Below are 9927 nucleotides of genomic sequence, written 5' to 3'. Positions count from 1 at the left end.
AATAAACTACCAGGTGACCTATAAGAGATCGAGAGCAGTGAGGAATTCAAGACCAAACTCACCAAGCTCCTCTGTAGTGGCTAGCAACACAGACAGTCGATACTGGTAGAAAATGTTTTTAACCTGCACCTGTATATAAATTTTTAGCACAATTTTGGAACCATTGTTTGTAAATATAGAAGTTAAAACTATACTTGAGTGATGGGTCGAAGTACCCTTTTCAAGTGACGACATAGCTCCGCTATGTCGTAGATGTAGATGTACTAAACTTTTTTTCTTCTTGGCAGAACATAATATGGTAGGGAGGTAAAGACAAATGTTTTTTTTTTAGCATTTATATTTATATTATACATAAAATAATTAGAAATATTTTCTGGATTTAGACGGTAACGAAAAAAAAGAAGTTAGTAGCAACAAATATAGGTTCCCGTCTCGGGTAGGTAGGGGGGGGGGGGTACTTCTGTAAATGCTCTTTTGTTCCGACGTTGGAAAGTTCCGGGCGGAAAGAACTAACTAGCCGAAAAGGTCCGGAGGAACTTATTAACTAGTTACTTTGTTCTTCCTCTGGTTGAAAAGTTCCACCGGAACAAAGTGACTAGTTGAAAAGTTTCAACGGAACATATCAACTACTTTTAGTCAAAACAAACTTGCCTTAAAGTTCCAACGGAACTTATCAACCAGTCACAAAGTTCCATTTGGAGAATTAATGCAAAGTAAAAGCGCAACCTATTATATTTGAACCTTTCAAGGCAAAGGGGAACTGAGATAATGATTACAAAAGTCAAAAGGAACTTATCAACTAGTCACAAAGTTCCTCTTTGGCAAATTAGTGAAAACCAGAACTTATAAACTAGCCCAAAAGTTCCAACAGAACTTATCAACCATACAAAAAGTTCCATTTGGAGATTTGATACAAAGTAAAATAACAGAATGAGTTTTAATTTTAATGTTATACACATTAATCTCGAATTTATATTTTCAAAAGTACCCACATGAGGAGGGGGTATTTTTCCCTCTCTCGAGGGTACTATGAATACTAAATGTGCATGATAATGCAACTTATTCAGTTTTATGTTAGCTATGAAATACAGCTTAACTTTTGCTAACTAGTTGTTCTGTTCCTCCAGAACTATTCAACAAGCTACATTGTTCCGAAACTTTTCAACTAGCTACTTTTTTCCGGAACTTTTCGACTGCACTCGGAATAAAACAACTAGTTGGAAAGTTCTATCGGAACGAAATAACTAGTTGAAAAGTAACTGACGGAACAAAGTGGCTGTTACACTTCAATACTTATTGATAGGGGTGTCGCTGGGGTTCTGTTACCTCAGCTTTGTTTTATATTTTTTTTATTCTAAAAATTTATGCCTTTTCCTATGATTACGTAGGTAAAAATGTATGACTTTTTATATATTACGTAGGTAAAAATATAACTTTTTTCCAATATTGTTTAGGTTTCATGTAGTTTGTAATGGTCTGTAATGAAAGAGTTGAGTATCAAAGTGTAAAAAGAGAAAAATTGGTTGCGATTATAAATCAATCATGAAGGAACACTAATGATGACAGACTAAGAGGTTATAGGAACTTAATTGACCTAATTATAAATTATATTTCTAATAGTTCGTTCCCGACCTATGAGATAAATAGATAGATATGTTATTCTAAACTAAATGCAAGTTTACAGAGAAACATATATATATTTTCAAGCTTGAAAAGGTGACCTATTCCAGCGACACGTCCTATCACCTTGTATTATGTATATACTTGGAAGTGCCCCTTCCCGAAGGTTCCCGTAGCTTTTCCTACACAATTTGTACTTATCGCCCCTGTATATCAATCGTGCACATATAAACAACTTATAAACTATACGTGTCTCGTCACAGCGTAGACTAATTATACTTCCTTTTGGGCTAAGAAAAATATGGAATGCTGACATATGAAGAATATTAATAATTGCAAACAAAATAAAGAAAAATGACATCCCCACTCTGACCCTCTTATAAGCATAGACATATTAATTAAAATATATATCCGTTTAAAACAAAAGTTACATTTTCATAATTACTTAAAAAGTCAGTTAAAACCAAACTAAACTAGATATATTACACAAAATATATGCATGAGCTCTTTTGTAGTTTTTAAAAAATGAGGCAAATTCCAGGAACTGAACGTTTAAAATGTGATCATTGTAAAGAAAGAGGAAAACAAGGTTAAACAACAATAAATACAGCACACATACATAAAGATAGTTTACATACTTTACAACTGACATAGTTTCATAAGTATGAAACATCTGTTGAAACACTTTATTCATGTGTTGAAATGTTGTACAAGTATTTATAAATATATGCTAATGTTTACGGATTATTTTAAGTGGATAACTTACTTTATTGACTGAAAGAGACGTTGTAATAAACACTTGCATAGAAATCAGTGGCGAATCTAAAACTTTTTGTAAAAGGGGGCGCTGACAGACCTTAGGGGGAGTTCGCTCCAGTGATGCTTCAGTGATTCCCTATATAGTCGACCAAATTTCCCCCAAAAGGGGGCCCGGGCCCCCCAGGAGCCGTCTATGGAAATTAATGATCTAGGATCGAGAGACTGTACAGTGTTATAGTAATATTTTTGTTAAAACAGTGTCCTGGAATTTAATTTATTATTTTTGCCACGTACACGTGCAATCTAAAAATTCGTCAAGTGCATGAGCAGTGACGGATCCAGACCGTCAGTAAAACCATTGCCAAAAGGGGGGGGGTACATTTGGCTGTGCGGGATGTACAAATTTTCAGCTACGTCCGTCAAGAATGGGGACACTGAATCTGATGGTTCCTGTATAGAGTGCCACGCCCTTTGATTTTGTACGTAAAGCACCATTGCAACAACTCTTTGTAGGTGGTCTGTTGTAATGCATAATTTCGGTCCCTATCCATGCCAATATACCGCAATTTACAGTGGCAGTCCAATTTACCCGAATCTCTATTACAGAACCTACCCGTTTCATACATTGTGACTTTGTACTTGTCCGGAATATGCATGAAACATTTGTCACTGGACGTTAAGCAACCAGCAACCAATCAATCTGCATTTGATTTTATAATTTTTTTAACGCTCTTCTTATGCTATGACATGTATGTTTTGTCTGTTCTAACTGTTTGGTAAAGTAGATTTTACCGATCTAGCTTGAATCTATATAAAATTCGATATTTACTAGCTTGACAAATAGCCAATAACTTCTTTTAGTTCTGTCTACTTTGTCTGTTTCGCGTATTTTGTACAGTATCAATTTTCATACAATTTGCTTATATTTCCATTGTTTAGAACATTGATTATAGATCAGATACATTTCTTTGGTTATATCATAGAAGTAATATTACTTCCATGGTTGTATGTACATATGAAGACTGAATTGACGACTTGCGATCGTGTTGCTTTGTGTTCAAGAGAGTTATTAATTATCGTATCATGATAATATTTCATGACACTTTTAATGATATAATATTGTAAAGAGCAAGATGAATTTCTTGAAAGACAAATTGACTACCCTATGGATTCAGTATCCCAACAACACAAAATAAACAGACATATTAAGTTTTAACCGATGCGAATTTCAGAGTTTTTTAAAAGGGGGCCCACCGTAATTGAAAGCATCATCAAACCGAACACCTTGACAACTCATCACTGTCATGCTGTTGACCATGCATAAGAAGTCGTTCTGTTTAATAGTGTCTGAAAAGTGTGACGCAAATTTGTTTGACGAAGACGGACGGAGATGATTGCAAAATAGCCAAACTTAAAAGAGTTCTACCAAAGTTCAATTAAATGAAATGGATATAAGCAATTAAAGGCAACCGTACTTGTTCTCTTCTCAGTCTATAATCATTTGACAACTAAAATAATTCCTATCTGGCGTAAAAATAGTTTTCTGTAGTCGGCAAATCAAGACACACGAAGACCACGCTTATTTCAAACTAGTATGAAGAGCTGATTTGTATTTATTCCTTTTTGTACTATGCATTTTCTCAAGGATAAGGTTTTTACCATCTCTCACCAAGATATATAAGCTTTTAAGCCTCATTCACTTTTAATTTTAACTTTTACACTTCAATGATGAAAAATGTTCGAAGTACACTAAAAAGAAATATTCCGCCTGCAAGAACCCATCATTGATTTTATGAGGCGACTACGAGATTCACATTTACATATAACCATATATATTGTGCCAACTTTGGACTCGAGATGAAGAACAGCAATAAAAATGCTGTTATTTGCCGACCGTTTGCGTTCTTTTGTTGTGCTTGTATTAAATTTGTGTCATGGATACCCTATATTATTCGTTCTATATTTTTTATCATAGATTTTTGTTGTTGCAGGTGTCCTGGGCACAGTATATCAATATAATTCTTCCTCAGTGACGGATCCAGCCCCGGACCCCCCTCCCCTTATGAGGACATGTAGTCTTTTTCCTGGGTTAGGAACCCCTCTTTTTCAAAATGGCTGGATCCGCCTCTGATTTGTCATGGGATTGTTGTCTCTTGACTTCAACTCATTCTTGTACTGCTTATTTCCCATTTCAGCTGCGGACCCAGAAGTAGCCACAAGGGGGGTGATTTCCCATTTCAGCTGCGGACCTAGAAGTAGCCACAAGGGGGGTGATTTCCCATTTCAGCTGCGGACCTAGAAGTAGCCACAAGGGGGTGATTTCCCATTTCAGCTGCGGACCTAGAAGTAGCCACAAGGGGGGTGATTTCCCATTTCAGCTGCGGACCTAGAAGTAGCCACAAGGGGGGTGCTTTCCAATTTCAGCTGCGGACCCAGAAGTAGCCACAAGGGGGATGGAATGGCATATAAGAGGGACACAGGTGAGCTAAAAATGACACCAATCGACATTCAACCATGTTTAAGCCAGTCAAGGAATAGAGAATAACAGGGTACTGCAAAATGTTAACAAAATGAAAATGAAGGGCTGCCATCCAGACCCTCACAATTCGGCACTGCAGTATGTCTGAAGCAATAGTGTATCATCATAGGTAAGCAATTGTGTATCATATAATAAAACCAGTGATCCGTGTTATGTCTTAATAATATAAATGTAATAAACCAAACAAACAAGATGTTTATAAAAAGTTATACAATTTATTAAATACCAAAGCTTGCATGAAGTGATTAAAACAGGGCCACTACATATCTGATAATCACATTGCTTGCATCAATAATACTTTCCTTTTCATCGGATCACACCCGTTCAACTTGAACCTCTTGTTTTATTAGTTCAAAGCCGCTGATTAAGAAGCATTTTAATGAATTTTCAACATTATGATAGTTCCCCCATTTTGAACCCATCGCAAGTTTATGTAAATAATTTGCATGAAAATAAAAAAATATGCTTTTTGCCTAACAAAAACATCATACAAAATGGAATTCTTTCATAAATTCATAAATATAATGAGCACGTGTATATCTTCGGAGACAAAAGTCAAATTTAGTCCCTGGCTTGATGAAATTCTCAGGGTGTGGATGGAATGAAAAGGCCTCCAAGATTCTGTAGCATCACAAACTGACAACTATGCCGTCTTCTCTTGTTCAATTGCTAAAAAGATAAAATAAAACAATAAATAAACATCAAGAAAGTTAAAAGTGATGTCACCAAATTTCAAACTTGATCTGATTTTTACAACACTTGATTTTGGGGCGTACAAGACTGACAAGGATAAAACTTGAGTAGCGGCAGGGGTATAACAAAGTTTTAAAAAATACAATTCCTATAAACAAATAGTACGGTGATCTTTCAAAATATTGCAATATTCATAGTTGCTACAAATATACTTTAACTGGATCATGCGCCCCATTTCACATTTTCGATAAACATGTATATACTTCCTTGTGCATAATGTCAACATCATACGATATTGTTTGTTTTTTTAAGTATATATCTATTTCTAGTTTATTCTGAACCCATTTGTAGAATAGCTTGTAATTACTATTACTATGCACCGCCTGACGGCCAGTGTCCTCATGAGCGATAGTGTAAGGAATTTACGTCTAGACTGTATTCAAGGTAGATAGTCGACTTGTTTATTCGGGTATGATAACTATGCAGAATTTGACCAACATGTCGGATTCCCAAGAGCTTCTCATTGCTACAAAAAGACGCTGCTTAAATCAGATATCTTCTATTTACTCAGGACTATAACAGTACATTAACAGATTATATGTTCGATCACACATTGATCAAATCAATAATTAAAAGTTATAAATTAACAACTAATGGCCAGGATGGACCTCATGTGGGGTCACAACCTCAATGGCCAGGAGCAGACGGAAACCAGATAGCGTGTCATGATTTTAATCTGCTTTTGATAAATAATATGATAACTGCATGATAAGGCTTTCCTTTAATCCGTTCTTAGTCATCAGAAAAATAGAAACCCGAGATGATGAGAAAATGGTTGAAAAGTTCGTCTGCTGCTGAAGTTGAAATTCTAAAAATTCCATTTCAGTTGAATCATCCGTCTATCATCATCGATTTCATTTGTCGGAGTTCATTTTGTTGATTAAAATACATGAAAATAATTCATATGTTGTGGTAAAAGAATGTGAATCATCCCACATACAGCATAAAATGCAAAAAAATCTGTCTGGTTTTCAGGATAAACCGTGATAACCGCAAAATTACAATTATTTGTAGGTAATCAATCCATCTTTCGAGACAGTTGACTGCGGTAAAAATAGTGTAGTGTATAAAAAGATTGGATTGTTATATTATTAAAAGACAGTATTTATTGTTTTTGCCCGATTGATTAACGTTGATATGGAAACTATTCAAAAAGTATATGTAGCTGTGCTTGATCAATAATCATGCAATCCTGGAATAAATCCAAAATCGGTAGGTTAAGATGCAGTTGTAATTTAGGTTCCAAGTAAATTAAAAGAACTTTTCACTTCACGTTAGGAATTTCTTAAAATTCCCCAAACGTCTGAATTTAAAACGTCTCTCGTTATAACACAGGCGGATTTAAGACAGGAAAAAAAGGGGGGTCTGTTCCTTTATGGATTTACATGCAGTAACGAAAATTTACGCGAACGGGGCCCGCTTCAGTGATTCCCTATTCATGTTTTCCCCCACACAAGGGTAGAGGCACCTGCCACTTAGACTGTCTCTGATAACATAAATAGTTCATGCGTATTCAAAAGACCTTCTTTAAATTCCTAACGTTCCCTAGTTTTTTGGGGTCTCCTCTTTTTCCAAAATCCCAGATCCGCATATATCACTTAGGCTTTAAAAATGCAACTTTCTGCGGAAATCATATATTATGTCGGAAATGAGAGAAGAGCAAAACAAATTTCTACTGGAGTAACTATTTTAAAGTATAAGCATGCTAACAGAACAAAGCGACTGGTATTAAAGCAGACCATATGTGAGAGGGTCTTAACCTTGTTTGGAAAAGAATCATACCCGTAGCCAGGGATTTTGTCCGAACCCCCCCCCCCCCCCCCCCCCCCCCTGAAATCAAATAAGCACTGTTCAAGTCAATGTTCTAATCGAATTGTGACTGTTAAAGTCGAGTTCGCGAGTCCAAATATCCCCCCTTTTTTTGAAATTCCTGGCTACGGGCCTAAGAATTTTTATTATATCCACGAATTCAATCTTTGTTTTGTAGGGGTATGGAACATTCATCATATTCGCCCCATTTATGCTATGTTAAACTTGGTAAAGATCAACATGCATGTACTATTCCACTGCACATATCTGTCATCGTCTGCAGCTCAAGGATATTTGCCGCCAATTAACAATGCATTTCGCTTGATAAATATTCTTAATTAGATTGAATCACACAAGATTATGTAACAAAAAGGAAGTATTTGAGGTCAACAGTCAAATATAACATCTTAATTTCTACATAAAATGAATGGAATTTGCATACGACAGTAGAAAGAAAATGCATTACATGTGACTCATAGGAAACATCTGTCTATAGCTAGCAGACGATGTCAAACGCGGGTTATAATTTCCCGTTTAATAAATCGATCAAAAACAGAGAAAAATTTGATTATTATAAATTATATCGTAAAATGATATGTTATTTCCTCTATAAAACTATATGGCTATTTAGTGGCCTCTTGACTTGGAGTAACCTTTGTCCCTACTATGATACCAATTTGCCGACAGGCGTGCCTCACATAAAGACATAGGAAAGTGGGAAGAAATTGTAGAAATACTTTTACTTTTTAATACATATCCCTGTTAAAAGTAAAATGACCTAAGCAAATACTAGATTAAAAGGTGCGTCTTCTTTGTTTAAAAAAACGCCAAGACCATTAAAGTTCAACAAGGGGGTAACACACACCAGTGTAAAACTAGTTTACCTCTATCCTTTGATAAATACTCAACAAATAAAGAAGCGTTGCGTGAAAGAAGCTGTCATAATAAATAAATCTAATATTTACATAACAAGAGGGCCATTTCACTGCGGGCAGCACCGCATCGGCTTATACAACAGCTTCTCTAAAATAGCTTACAAATAAGCATGAAAGAAAAAAATATGAAAAGAAAATATATTCTTACTTTCTTTGGTCGGTAAAGGGTTTTTCTCTTGTGTTTCTGTTTTCTTCAATTTTGATTTATCAAACTTAGTTACTTCCTCGAGATCTGGTTTGTCTGCCATGGTTAATCTACAAAATAAATATTACTTTATAATATAATAAGTTTTTAATATATATGTATAAGCTTGCATTGCATGTTTAACATCAATAAACAGTAATCTACATAATTTAAATTCCATTTTTGTTCAAAAATGAAAAGTAATGTAGGTATTTGACAATAAGGAAATGTATTTTAAATTTTAACTTACAATTTAAATTCACGTCTTCCTTCGCTGCAATCAGACAAGCAAGTGAAGTGTGAACAATATTCAAGTGCTGGGAGTAGTCATCGATTATATTCCTCCGCGAGAGAACTATATTTTGATGAGACAGCGGTTGAATCATTGTGTGATGACATTGATGACTACACTCAGCTAATGCCAATTGTTTGATGTCCGGTTAATTGATTATCTGATAATATTGAAAAGAGATATATCTGTATTAATTATATTTATGAAAAAAGATATAGCATAGAGTAATGCGACATTTTTCTGTTACTATGACAATCTTTTCTAACAATGGATAATATATATTTCAACCTCAGATTTCAACAATGTAATTTGTGCGAATAAGAACAAAAAGAAAGGGTTGACACAGCTACAGGAGACTTTAATTTATTTTACCAAAGACTAGTTCGTACTTAAATGATTTAAACGAATACGGTTGAATTCCAAACCAGTGCCGGGGGTGGGGGGGGGGGGGGGGGGGGGGGGGGTGGGGTGGGGTGGGCATGCAGGCAATCAGACAGATAGACGGTCAGATAGAGGAGGGTGAAACTCCCATATTTGAGAGCCATAGAAACTAGAGAGTGAGAGAGAGTGGGAACTCCCATTGTTATCTTATTCTTGTATATATAAAAGGTTTTTATTCTATTGTTGCATATGTTATACTCTTCACTGGACGTGAAATCATATAAGTAAATACATGAATAAATTGAGAGTTATTCATCGAGAAAAAGCTTAAATTTTGTATATATACCATAAGTAGTTATAGGTTGAAGGCAATACTTTGACCTTTGATAGTGTATTTTTATAAATTGTATATAATTATATATTATATCTATAGGAAATACGAAGAACTATGTTCGGAAATGCATTAACACCAACTCATTCTTTAAGGGAATATTATAAAAACCGGATTTTCATTTTAAAATCGGATAAAAACACCGAAATCTTTTCTTCCTCAATTCCATTAAAACTATGAAATATTTACATTTGATGCGGAAGATATTTTATAAAAACTGCATAATAATGAACAAACGTCTAACCTTTAATCCGCTCAGGAAGT

The 9927-nt window shown here is 35.0% G+C and overlaps 1 long non-coding RNA gene across 1 annotated transcript; it reads right to left on the bottom strand.

Moving 5' to 3' along the window:
• Positions 1-5113: 5113 nt before the first annotated feature.
• Positions 5114-9018, bottom strand: LOC134697034 (uncharacterized). The gene is made up of 3 exons (XR_010103055.1): positions 8850-9018; positions 8564-8670; positions 5114-5587 (listed from the first exon to the last, which is right to left on the bottom strand). It is a non-coding gene; the product is annotated as an uncharacterized LOC134697034 (long non-coding RNA).
• Between the last annotated feature and the right edge of the window lie 909 nt (positions 9019-9927).

The sequence above is a fragment of the Mytilus trossulus genome, chromosome 14 (genome assembly GCF_036588685.1).
Source record: "Mytilus trossulus isolate FHL-02 chromosome 14, PNRI_Mtr1.1.1.hap1, whole genome shotgun sequence".
In the NCBI taxonomy this organism is placed as follows: domain Eukaryota; kingdom Metazoa; phylum Mollusca; class Bivalvia; order Mytilida; family Mytilidae; genus Mytilus; species Mytilus trossulus.
The sequence above is the reverse complement of the archived record's forward strand: the minus strand, read 5'-3'. Positions and strand labels throughout refer to the sequence as shown.